Below are 13,988 nucleotides of genomic sequence, written 5' to 3' on the forward strand. Positions count from 1 at the left end.
TTAAAGACCAGGGCCACGTCAATATAAAGTCCTACAGTTGTTCACCTTCACAGGGACAAATGATTTATTTCAAATTCCATTTTGTTCATTGATAGCTTTTCCTGAACAGTCTCCAAAAGCACTCTGTGAAAGTGACTTGCAGAGTGGCTGTGCCGTGTGCACTGATCCGAAAAAGGATCATGTGGGCCACAACTGCCAAACAGACATAACAGAAGTGTTCTCACAAGGCTCGGGGTGGGGAGGAGTAGGGTTGAGGACCCGGAATACCGGGCCGGGTGGGGGATGGGCAGCTCAGCTCAGCCCCCAAGGCGGAGCGTGTATCCGCTCAGAGTGAGAAGTTGTAGAAAGGGCCTTCTCGATTTTCTCCCTTTTCCCAAAGCTAAACAGTAGCTTCTACCCTAATTCTAGATCACTGTCATCATCTACCCAGAGTGGTCAGCATTAGACACTCAACAAGCATGGGTCAAGTGAAGGTAGAAAGTGTTGCTTGAAAGTGGTGAAAAGAGGAATTATTCAAAAACGGTGTTGGAACCACTGGCTAGCCATTTGGAAAAATAAATTAAACTTAAGCTGATTCTTACCTTACTCTTTACTCCCAAGAAATTCCATGTGGATAAAAACCTTAAATATAAAATTTGAAACCTTAAAATTTAAAAATCATGGATGCGCTTGAAGATCATCTCTGTTTGGGGAAGCCCTTTCTGGTCTAGAAGTCGTGGATTAAAAAATTATAAATTTCATACCATAAAAGCATACAAACTTCTGTACCACAAAAGTACCTTTAAAAAAGTGACAAAACAGGGAAAATATTTGCAGCATGTAAGAAAACACAGGGCTATTTTCCTTAAATTACAAAGAGCTAGTAGAAATCAATAAAGAAAAAGTAGAAAAACCAACATTAAAAAAGCAATAAAAAAATCGGGCAAACAATCTAAAGGGCAGTTTATGAGAAAAGTAAGACAAACATCCAGTAAGCACTTTCACTTGAATTAAAGATACAGATCCAACTGATAACAGGATACCGTTTTTTACCTAATTGGCAGAGATTGTGAAGTTTTATAATTAGTGCCTGTGAAGGCATATGGAGAAACAGACATGTGCAAAAATTGTTATGAGGACCATCAATTGGTGGTCATTTTGCCAATATTAAGATTCTTCTAAGAGCAATTTAGCAAAATCAATCATAATTTAAAATGTATATAACTTCCGATCCAGGAGTTCCACAGCCTGAACTTAGCCTGCAACTACATTGGAAAAATTATGCTGTGACATGTAGGACAAGGATGTACATTACAGAATTGTTTGCAGTAGCAAAAAAGCTGGAATGCACCTAAATGTCCATCAACTGAGACTGATTAGAAAAGAACTCCATGAAGCAGTTTTTAAAAAAAGTTACAAGTTGATTGGTAGATCTTGATATAGAGGCGTTTTGATTTTTTAGTAAATCAAAAAAGAAAGCTAGGCTCTGGGCAAGGTATTTAGCAAGCTGTGACGAAGTTTTTAAATTGTGCACCTCATTAGAGAAAACTTTTGAGCACATTCGCCAACACAGTTATGGATTTATTTATAAATATAGATTTGTATATTTATATATATATAAACAGATATAAAAGTAGCAGAAAAAGAGTGAATTAAAACACAGGATGTGTCAGCCCAGTGGCATAGTGATTAAGTTCACACGCTCTGTGTTGGCAGCCTGGGTTTCGCCGGTTTGGATCCCAGGCACGGACATGGCACCACTCATGAAGCCATGCTGAGGTGGCGTCCCACATAGAAGAACTAGAAGGACTTACAACTACGTACTGGGGCTCTGAGGAGGAAAAAAAATGAAGAGGAAGATTGGCAGGGGATATTAGGTCAGGGCCAATCTCTTCCTCACCAAAAAACAAATAAATAAAACACAGGAACCAGCTCTAATATTTTTTCCATCCCCCCCTAATTGTTTCATGGATCCCCTTAGGTGTGTGCACTTTCTCCATTTTTGAGTGGAGTGAGCATATCACTGCGGCAATTTAAAAATGTATCTGCAAAGTTTTGACACTCTTTCCATTGTGGAGTGAGGTCTACGCCTTGTCCCCTTCAAACTAGGCAGGCTTTTGTGTTTGTTTTGACCAGGAGGGTACAGCAGAAATGACAATATATGACCCTGAGTCTCAGTCATGAAAGGTGAGGCTGCTTCTGCCTTGCCACTAGTCCTTGAAGCCTTCAGCTGCTGGGTGAACAGCCAGATTGTGCTGAGATCACCAGGCTGTGAGGGAACCCAGACTAGCACACATGGAAAGGTCATACAGTGAGAGAGGGATGCCCAGCCAGCCCCTAGCTGCCCCAGCCTCTGTCTGATGGCCACTCATAAGCAGAACCAAGCCAGACCCCTCCGCTGAGCCCTTCCCACCTTCCTAACCCACAGAAACCATGGGGATAAGAAAATGCAGCTGGTGCTTTAAATCTCCGTGTTTTGGGGCAATTTGTTACACAGCAATAGATATCAGGAACCATCATGATGCCAAATTTTCGTATGTGTGTGTGTGTACGTATACACTGTATATGATATTTATATAAATTCAATTGCACATGCACATCTGCTGTGTTTTGCACAATTTTGAGGGGGTAGAGAACAAAAGAAACTGCTAGAGGGATTACTTTTGGAATGGTAGACTGCTATTCACTAGAAGCGAGTATATATGACCAGCCCACGCTCAAGGGGAGGCGATTATACAAGGGAGGGACTGCCAGGAGGTGGGTGGGGTCATCAGGGGACATCTTATAGGCTGCCAAGCACAACGTCTATAAGGTGGTTGGGAGGATTAAATGAATTAATATCTGAAGCACACAGCACAGTGTTTGAAGCAGTGTTTGCTCAATAAGTGGAAGGTCTTATTAACGTTATAGATTCTTGTTCTTGTTTAACATTAAATGCCCAAGTGCCCTTTCTGCAGCAAATTTACAGTGAGATTTCAGGGAAGCCCTTTTGCCCACAGTGTACTAACTTATCCGTAGAGATGTTTTCTTGGGATCCCGGGAGCAGCTCTCACTCAGGAGCAGCCCTGCCAGCCCCTGATTTGGGCTGACCCTCTCATAGCTGTGGGCCCTTGCCTACAGCGCATCATTATCCAACCATCGAGTGTGTGTTTAGCACCTACAATAAGACAGGACCTCAGGTAGGAACGGGGGACCCAACAGCGAACTAGGCAGAGGTGGCCACTGCCTTCACACAGCATACAGGTTAGGGAGGGACGCAGATAGAGAAAAGGCAGCTTAGGCCCTTCCGGAGGACTCTTAATACTGATAACAGGGAAGGTATAAACCTAATGATTGCTGGGAGTAAACGGCGGTTTATTATTCGGTTTATTATTACTTATATTTAATTTCCAAAGCATTTAATGTATCTAGTTAAAACACGTTTACTATGTTATGTTTATGAAATTGACTGACACCAGGTGTGCCTTCACTCAGGGTAGAGGCGGGAAAGCAAACTTCTTGCCACCTTCATGGGACTGGGTTCACAAGGTAGATGGCACCCTGGTCCCCCGGGAGACTTAACCCCAGTCCAGGGAGGAGAGAGCTAGGACTCAGATGAGTATAGTTGTCCTCCCAGGTGTTCAGCTATTCTTCTTTGTAGGAGCATCTATACAGTCTCAAAGTATATATTCACGCATTCCACAGCTATTTTATGAAAAATAAGCAATTGCTACTTTTGGGTGCTCACTGCCTGTATATTATAGACAAAGCAAAGAAACAGAAACTGTGGATCCTGCCCATGAGTAGTTTATTATTTCTTCATAGAGAACATGGACACGTATAGTGGAGAGCCCATCATGAGCCTAGGCTGTGTCTTCTGCTGAGACTCAGATGTGTCTGGGCATGACAATCAATCTGTGAAAGGGTGAAAGGTCAAAGAATCATTTGGATAGCTATAGCTTTAATTAACAGCAAGCCTGATAAAGTGGCCTAAACAAAAAGATGCCTATTGTCTCGCCTAACAAGAAGTTTGGAGGCAGACTAGTTCAAGGGTTAGTTAAATTAGAGGTTTAATGCTGATATTGAGGACGCAGGTTCTTTCCATCTTTCTCCTTCTCTGTCCTCTGCATTGCTGGCTTTTATCTTCAGTCTTATCTCTTCATGCCTGCAAGATGGCTGCCCCAGTTCCTGCCTTCACATGGCTTTCATAACTGCAAATTATAATTAATTTCATAAGCGAGAGGCAAACAAATCAGCCACTAGCCTCTATTAGAAACTGCGTGGATGGCTCTCAGGAACCACATGACAGGCCACATTTGATAAACCTTATCCTGGTGGAAGAGAGAATCTATAGGTAAAAGGATGGAAATGAAGCAATGAATTCTCTCGTTCACCTTATGTTATATTAGTTAAGTTATGTGCTTACTTTAAGTGAAAATGTGTCCTTGTATAAATACTTTTGGGATCCATCTATTTCCAAATTTTAAAGAATGTGTTCTCTCAATTCATTGTTCTCCAACAAATGTCCTTTCAAGGACACGAATTGGGGTCTGCCCCTCATAGGCACGCCCAGCCCAGCATAAGGTGTAGAGCAGAAAAAAGATCATCACAGTGGACTTGAATCAATCACAGGGACAATAGTAATAATCCAAAAATACTCAACAAGCAGAGAAAAAGGGCAACAGAATATAATTACAAACTGTAAAAGCTCTCAAAACATTTTAGACATTTTCTTTTTACTCATGATTCCCACTTCCTGTATGAGCAAACAGGCAAGGAAAAAGAAAATTCTTTGCATGAGGCATGTCTTCTAGAGTGAGCTGACCTAGAGTTTTCATGAAATGAGATGGGAGATAATTCACAATTACATAAACAGGAAACAGACCTCAGTGCAAAGGTAACCCCTTATCTTACCTCAACTCTACAGTATTAAAATTTATTAAGTCAACCAATAAGTATTTTTTAGCATCTACTTTATGATAAGCATTGTTCTAGGCTTGAGTTTTGTCATAGTGCTCTAATTTTCGCCTGCTAATATTTATGCTCAATAACCACTTATCAAAAAGCCCCCTGGATTTCAGAACTTTAATTTGTAATAAACCGAGCCTTCCTGAAAAATATTGACAAAACCTCAGTTGGCGAGATCAAGAGCTCATAGAAAATGGAGAATTTGAGTACAAAGAATAAAAATGGTGCTATGTGTGAGTATTCACACATATACACCTAAAGATACATATATAAAACAAAAATTAGGGAGGTATCAATTCTGAAATAAGCTCTGTCTAAATTAAAGACCTGCTCTGCCGGAAATGTTTTCTCCTTCATCTCTGTCAGGCATTCGGTATATATCTGCTATACCATGATTTTCCAAGGCACATTCTTCAACAAATGTTATGCCATGTAAACTATGTGTTCTTTTATGTTTATAAACTAGTTCTTACAGCTTGAAATGTAATAGCTTCTTGCACTCACATTCTCCCTTGTTTTATTTGTGCAAATCCCAGCAAAATCTTGTGTAACTGTGTCAGCCAACTTTACCACATAACAAACAACCCCCAGATCCCAGTGGCTGACATTGATTGTTTATTTCTCACTCAATGCACGTAGGCTGTGGGTCTGCTGCGGCTCTGGCCCAGGTGTTTTCTCATCCAGGATGCAGATGAAGAAGCAGTCCCTCTCTGGAACGTGCTTTTCTCTGGGAATGGGGCAGAAGAGCAAGAGACCAAACTGAACCATACAATCACACTTAAGGCTTCTGCTCATAACGGCATTTATCAGTCTAGTCACACGTCCTATAAAGTAAATCACATGATCAAGCCTGACAATGAGGCAGGAGTATACTCTACCTATAAGGAGGCCTCGCGTGGGTAGGACTGTATAATTCTTCTAAAAGAGAAGAAACAAATAATTGCGAACAATACTGTAATCCACCATAGTAACCACTTGGCCATTTCCCGAAATACTGAGGAACTTAAGAGCACATTTTTCTAGACCTACCTCTCTGTCCATTCATTGAAGGATAGATCAGAGACAGTTTCCCAATCTTGGCACATGTGACCCAAAGGAAAGGAAAGTCACCATTGTTAAGGGGACTGAACTAAGCCCAGCATTTGATAAAAGGTCATATATTTTTGAATTTTAAAAAACAAATAGAAAACCACATTATCACAATCCCAGGTTTGTCAAAGGACTGCTACCATTTATTCAGTATTATGCTGGCAACTACACTTCACTGGTGCCCAGTCTGTTTTCAGTTTCCTGGGATTCAAGACCAAAAGAAGGGACAGGAATGGCTAATACTGATGCTAGTGCTTCCGTAATGCATCAGAGCTGGTTTAGATAAGCACTTCTGTTACTATGGATAGGCCTAAAAGACACAGTTTATGACGAGAAAGCCAAAATGAAGCCTTTCAAAAGACCCACCCAAAACACAGTCAACTAACAAGATGACTACTTCCCTCCTCAATCTGTGGTCCACGGAGATGATAGATATTGGACGGATGAATGGATGGAAGGATGGATGGACGGATGGAAGGATGAACAAATACATGATAGACAGATAGATAGATAGGTAGGTAGGTAGATGAATAGCTCGCCACACTCACACTTGGTGCAAAAAGACGAGGTAAAATAGTGGTTTCAGCACTATATCTCATTGTCATTGTACCTGCTTCAAATTGGAGAGACTTGTCAAACCAGCCAGCTGGAAAAAAACAAGAGCTGTCTCAACTTTGTCATTCAAATAAATGTCCTTTTTGACTGTTGTCTCTCCTTAAAGAACATATAGCTCATTTTGACATTTTGTATAACGGCTAGCATGTTATGACCATATAGTAGATGCTATAGGCTGAATTGTGTCCCGCAAAATTTATATATTTAAGTCCTAACCTCCAGTACCTCAGAATATGACTGTTTTTGGACATAGGGTCTTAAAGGAGGTAATTAAGTTAAAATGAGTCATTAGGGTGGGCCTTAATACAATATGACTAGTATTCTTATAAGAAGAGGAAATTAGGACACAGACCCACGCAGAGGGAAGATGTTGTGAAGACACGGGGAGAAGACGGCCGTCCACAAGGCAAGGAGAGAACCCACCCTGCCGACACCTTGATCTTGGACTTTTAGTCTGCAGAACTGTGAGAAGGTAAATTTCTGTGGTTTAACCACCCAGTCTGTGGTACCTTATTATCATAGCCCTAGCAAGCTAATGCAGTAGATAGTTTTAAAAATCAATTTTGGTTCAGTTTGTCTGAAAGAAAAAACAAAGGACAGTATTACCGATGCTTACATTCAAACGGGGAGACAGCACAGCATGGTGGTCTACACCCGCCCCGCTCTGGGCCTGGGTTCAACTCACTCGCTCCATCACTTACTAGCAATGTGGCCTTGGACAAGTTAGTTAATCTCTTTGTGCCTCAGTTTACATAAATGTAAACTGGGGTGACAGTACTTATCTCACAAAGTTGTCATGAGGATTAAATGAATTAGTGTTTTAAAGCACTTGGAATAGTGCTTAACATATTTTGACTGATACAAAAATATTAAATAGAGAGGTTGGAAAGTATGATGAAATCCAGTTTATCAAAACCTTCTAAATTCGAACACATTTTTAAAAATTCTAACTATAGAGTATTCTTGTTACAGTAAGAAAATATCTGTTAACAGCGTTCCCAGTTCTTACTTGCGTGTTGAGTATAGGTTTATATTAGGACGAATGTCTATAATCAGCAAACATGCTCTGACAATGGGACCCTCCCATGGACATTGACAGCAGCGATTGTGAACCATTTCTGGTGAGTAGTTTAACATTTGCCAAAGATTTGAAAATTGCAGGCTTTTCCCCAAAAATTCATTGCAATAAGAAATACGAAGGAGGGAGTCCAACACGTGTGCTGAAAATGTTCACAGGTGCTATTTGCACATGACTTGCCGCAGAACAGGGGTAAACACTCCTTGATTTCTGGTGGTAAAACTTTAACGCAAGATAAACTTGCTGACTGCAAAGTGTACCACATGACTGTTCCGTGCGTGATAGCTAATATAAACAGTGTCGGGGGAGCGGAGCCCTCCCAGGGTCCAGGGAACAGTGTGAGGATCTTTCTGGAAGGCCAGCCTAGCCGCAATCTGTTCCGGGTCCCTCGGCCTCTTGAGTTGCTTCTGCTGTCGGAGAGAACTGGAGGAAATGGGACAAAATCGTAAATCGGGAGCGTCGCACAGTTAATGTGACGGTGTTTGGTGACTAACTGTTCCCAACCCACTGACTTTTAACACTCATTATGGTTTCTGCCAGGAAATCCTGAAGGGCTGGGAATTGCCTAGATTACGTTTCTGACCAATAGAATCTTAAACAGAAATGGCCAGTCATGAAAAATGCATTTTATAAACCGATTGGGGAAAAGAGGAAAGTGTCTCCGACTGCGAGATGGCACCTGAGATAGATTTCTGAGGATATTATTTCTCTGTGATCAAATACCACCTCTGATACATTGAGAACATTTTCATGAGCATAAAAGTCACTGAAGGAGATTTGAAATATTTTTCTCTCCTGTCAGTTCAATCCACAGAGCGATTAAAAATTTTCAAAACTTCAGGGCATCGAAGAAATATAGTATCTGAATGTAAGCACTTGAATAACCGATAACCAGCTTCATACAACTCACGGAGGTGGGAGTGGGTAGATGGATAATACTTTATGTATTTTCTAATTACGCAGAACCTAGCCATTGTATAACCTCACTTATCCGGGAAATAGTTTAGAAACAAGGAATTTTCAAAAATTAAAACAAAATTGAGGAATACTTTTTTATGCATATACTTTTCTCATAGCAGGAACAGCCCTCAAGGCTTGAGTCAGAAAGTATTTATGTTTATTACACACAGAGCCCTAACGAGTGTCTTTTTCTCACTTTCATGACCATAGCACTTTAGAAACAAAATTAGAAGTAGAGAGAGGGCTTCCTATGGACATACACACTAATGAGAAGAAACTGCTGACAGCCCAAAGAAGGAGGAAAGAGATAAGTGTGAAAAGCAGACTCAAGAATTCCAAAGGCACAGGATTTTGGGTCGTCGTAGTGTACAGGCAAATATCACTCTCTATTTCACTGCCAAAGCACATCATCTTATTATACGACAGCGTTAGAATCGGTTCTCTTAATGAGGACTTCAAGACCAAGAAAAGGAAAAAAGATGCTAAATAAAGTTTCCCAAACTCTTCCAGAAAGCAGGAGAGGTTGAATAACATTTTAGAAAGTTTTCCACCGGAAATGTCTTTTTTTTTCTTCCTTCCTTTCTTCCTTCTTTCTTTCTTCTTCTTCCCCATCCCTCCCCTCCTTTTTTGGTGCTTTGAAAGACAGGCTCTCAATTGCCTGGAACTTAGCTCTCCAGAATGGCTACTTTCCCAAAGAGAACTGGGATTCTATGGCGGTTGTGCTGCTATGTGCCATATAGAGATGTGCAATTATATATTATGTGATTAGTATTGCTTCATATCCTTTAAGAGTCATCTCATGGTTTTTCCATTTCTGGACAGCTGGACCTCTGTTAAAGATACTGTTACTGAAAAGAAGAAGAAATTAAATTTAAAAAAACAGTATGGAAGGCACTGTAGGGAGGATATGTAGAATGCACATTGCATGGCCCATGCAGTGGGAGGAGAAAAGAGGATTTCCTTAAGGGACAAACAAAATTTCACCGTCCCATTTATATTTACTTTCAGCCCAGCTCACTGAGGGACCTCTAGAACTGCTCATTATCACCAAATTTTCTTGTTCAAGTCATGAAAGGCTGAAAGAAAATCTAAGTCACCTCCACAAGTGGGGAGGTGATATATAAGAAATGTTGACAGGTTCATATTTTCCTCAAGAGAGAAAGTTAACTACAGCATCTCTGAAAAAAGCCTTACCAACTGCCTCCTTCCTTTCCTCCCACACACCACACACACGTGCGCGCCCACACTTGCACCCACACATCTCACAGTATTAGGAAGGTTGTCACGTGGGGAATGTATAATAACTACAATAGCTACCCTTCACTGAGGGCATCCTATTAGCCAGGTGATGCGTTAAAGAGCAACACTTAATTATCACTTGACCACAGCCCTGTGAGGAAGCTGAGGCTTGAGGAGGAATTTAAGTAAATTTCCCGAAAGACACCAGCTTGCAAACAATGGAAATGTGATTTGAAACCACGTCACTTATCAACCACTGGGCTGTGCTATCTTCCAATGGGGTTTAAATGCTTATCCTTGTAAATGACGCTCATTTTCCCAAGGGGCAGGGAAGGATTGAGAAAAATAGCCACATTGGATGTAAAGACCAGGAATGTATGGAGAACCCCCCTCTACACAACGAAATCGCTGGGTATGCACATGCTGTTTAATAACTGGCCCCTGGCTTCTCTGAGTGACTCACATGAAACTCACACACCAGGGGCTGGGAAAGGCCGTGGCTGATGTGGGAAGAAGGCCCATCCCGGGAGTCTTTTGCAGCCACCACCTGCCCAGATGCTCCTCTGTAGCAGGGAGTCACATGTTTACAGTTAGACCCACCCTCTACAGTAGGCGGCTCCTGCAAACAAACCACATGCGACCTCAGCAATGAGCTCCGAACACATGCTGCCAGCGGTCACACAGCAACCCTAATTCCCAGGGGTGAAAGGCTGCCTTGACTCCATCCTCAGTGACTTCAAGGACATAGCAAGCCCTGGGTATTCGATTGTGCAGGGATGGGGCCAAGTGATCCCGAGCCCCTGATTTCTCTGTTTTGAGGTACTTACAAAATGCAGATCAAGCAATTGGAAAATAGAAACATGTAAATTGGAGAGAGACGGGGAGAGAGAGAAAGGCCAAGGAGAGGGGAATTGACTTTGGAAATTATCAGCCTGTCAACCTAACATATGGAGAAATACAGCAACCATTGATCAAAATATCAAGTTGTCAGCACTTGAACGGAATGCTAAGAAAGTACTAAGCTGTACCACTATATAACAAACCAAGCCTCTTGGACCAGCAGAACTTCCTTCTGAGACAGAACAGCAGATGATGAAGCAACCATGAGGTCATGACAAGAACCTGCAAAAGCTTTGCCGCCACGCTCCAGCGAAACCTGGGTGCACAGCTGGCCTGGGTCTTAGACACTTGGGCAAAGGTTAGATTCCTTGGGAGTGACTTGGGTCAGTTTGCCCGACCTTTAGGAACATCTCATTCCTCAGCGATAAGTGAGGTTCACATGTACCCAGAACAGGAGCTTCTCCCCTTCGCCATCCAGACCCAGCATCATTGTTCACTGAGGTCCCCTGGCTCCTGGGCATAAACTCAGTGGCCAGCACACAGCGAGTGCTCAACAAGCACTGTTGATTGAATTAGTATGTGCTCTGTAAATATCCGTTCATTAATTGAGTCAATGCATGAAAATATAGTGTTTAATCATAATTCTCCACCTTACTACATTAAAGGCAAAACATGGTGTCCATGTCTCTGATTTAGGGGGAAATCTGCCATTGTAAAGGAATGTACATGAATATCACAACCTTAAAAACTAATATTTCCTATATTAAAAGCAACACAGACTCATTGTAAAACAATCTTAAAGTACAGGAAAATATAAAGACCAGAAGCAATCATCTGTAATCTCATAATCCTGCCACTTGCAGAAATCAGTTAATATTTTGGTGTATTTCGGATTTTGTTTCTGTATAAATATATATAGATAGATACACAAATATATTTAAAATTATAATTATATGGAATACATGGTTGTGTATTTGCCTTTTTCACTGAATGCTATAGATAGAGCATTTTCCTTTATTAACAACTTTCTCTGAAAATATGATTTTTAAGTATCTACACAATATCCCATCATAGGGATGGACTTTGATTTATTTAACCATTTCCCTGTTTCTGTACATTGAGTTTGTTTCCAACTTTTCCTATATTATAAATAACACTTCAGTAAACATGCTTATTCATAAATCATTCTACACACTTCTGATATTGTCTTAAGATAAGTATCGAGAAGCAGAATTATCAGGGCAAGAGATAAAAACACTTTTGTAGCTCTTGTTACATATTTCTTAAAATATTTTTGAAAATTCCTTTTAAAACATGTAAGGATTAAGATCTAAAGGAAGTTATGGAGAGAAGTGACAGGTTTTTGGGTTTTGGGGGGGTTAGCCTTATTGCCTCATTTCCTTTAGCCCAGGCCAGTCTGCATATTTGCCATCTGTAGAGTTTGGAATTCTCCTCATCACGTTTTCCCCTGTGCCTCAGGAGCAGCCATCCCAGAAATTTCTCTCTTGTCTATGGTCTGAGTTATGCTCACAATCGGGGGCCTGTGACCTGTGGTTCACCTCCACTCTGATGGACCCTGAGTAGAACCAGGAATTTCTCTGTAGGGAGTTGATTTCAAGGCTAGAACCCTCCAAAATCAAAGGCCTATTGTCTTAAAAAGCAAATAAAAATATACAAGAATTGTTGATTCTATTGAATTAAAAGTCTGATAATACTTCCTGACTCTGTATTTCTACACGCTCTTTCCAACGTTTTAGCAGATTGCAGGAATATCAAGGGACATTTTAGCTAACGAAAAAGTTGCTGATTCAAAAAAACTCAATCACGGTCATTTTTTAATATGGTGTTTGGTTTACGCAATTATAACTTGAAGTTAGGGTTATTTCAATTTTTTATTTTACGTAGGAAAAACTTGTTTGCTGTTTACATTTAAAAGGCAGCCAGGATTTCTAATTGCATCACTGCAGCTTTCCCTCCTCTTTTTTGCTAAAATTTTACTTTGCAGGGAGCATGGAATATATTCATGCTAATCATAAATATACTCTCCCTCTCCTTTTTAGGTAAGTTGTGTTTTAATTATTATAATGGATATATTTTCTTAAGTGCTTCTCACTATACTTTCTCATGTCCTACTTTCCCCCCTTATTTGTCTTCTATATTGTACAAAATCTATTCTGAAAAACTTAGGCAAAATAATTTAATATTATATACCAATAGAGTCACCAAATATATTTCCACATTTCAGGAACTTAGATATATACACACCCCTGCTGATAGAATTATAGAGTCAAAGAAAAAAATGGATTTAGCTGGAACCTTGGGATATTAACTATAACTCCCTCATTTGGGTAAGGAAATTGCAGCCCAGAGAAATGAAAGGGCTAGTGACTGAGTCTTCGGGTTTGTCATTTAATCATGAATATGGAATAGGGAAAATAATAAACATAATAACTGACTTCTTTACAGCCCTTTATAGTTTATAAAACACTTCCACATTCAACATTAAAAGGTACTGCAATTCTGGGCTTTCAGCAAATAAAATGCTCACATGCTCCATTTCCCTCCAGGAAACCCGTGTGGCTGACTTTATATCTGGTATTATTTCATTTATTGGTTGTAGCTGGTGACGGCACCCTTCACCTAGAGCCTCAGAAGGCATTTAAGATGAACTCATGCACAAAAGAGCAGGCAATCATTTTTGGTGGGCTGATTTTAAGTGGAGAGTAACATATCTTGCCCTTAAGCTAAGACACTGTGGTCACATCTGAGCGGTAGAATCACAATACCAGGGGATTTTTAGATTAAAAAAATAAAGCTGTTATCGGTCACATCTGCAGCAACTTAGGGTTCCAAGGAACAAATTAGATCTCAAAGAAATCCAAGGTTGTGTCTTTCAATGTCTAAGAGTGGGTTTCTCCAATAAAGGCATTGGATCTGATTTCTTTGCCAGTTACATCTTCATGGAAGATGCTGGTACTTAGGTGACATCATAAAATAATGCTGATCACTCATCTTAAATATATTCTCCCATGAATTCATTCATATTTTCAACATGTATCAAGGACTTCTGGTCTTCAGACACAGAAGGAGGGATGCAGAGGAGAATGAAGTATGGCTCCTGACCACTCCTCAGAGTGCCCTCAGTCTGGTGGGCACATATGTGCGGCCACATCTAGAGGCACAGTCTCGAATGCCTGGAGAGCGGCCCCTCCTTTGTAGAAGATGGCAGAGCTCATTATGC

The sequence above is a fragment of the Equus asinus genome, chromosome 2 (genome assembly GCF_041296235.1).
Source record: "Equus asinus isolate D_3611 breed Donkey chromosome 2, EquAss-T2T_v2, whole genome shotgun sequence".
NCBI lineage: Eukaryota > Metazoa > Chordata > Mammalia > Perissodactyla > Equidae > Equus > Equus asinus.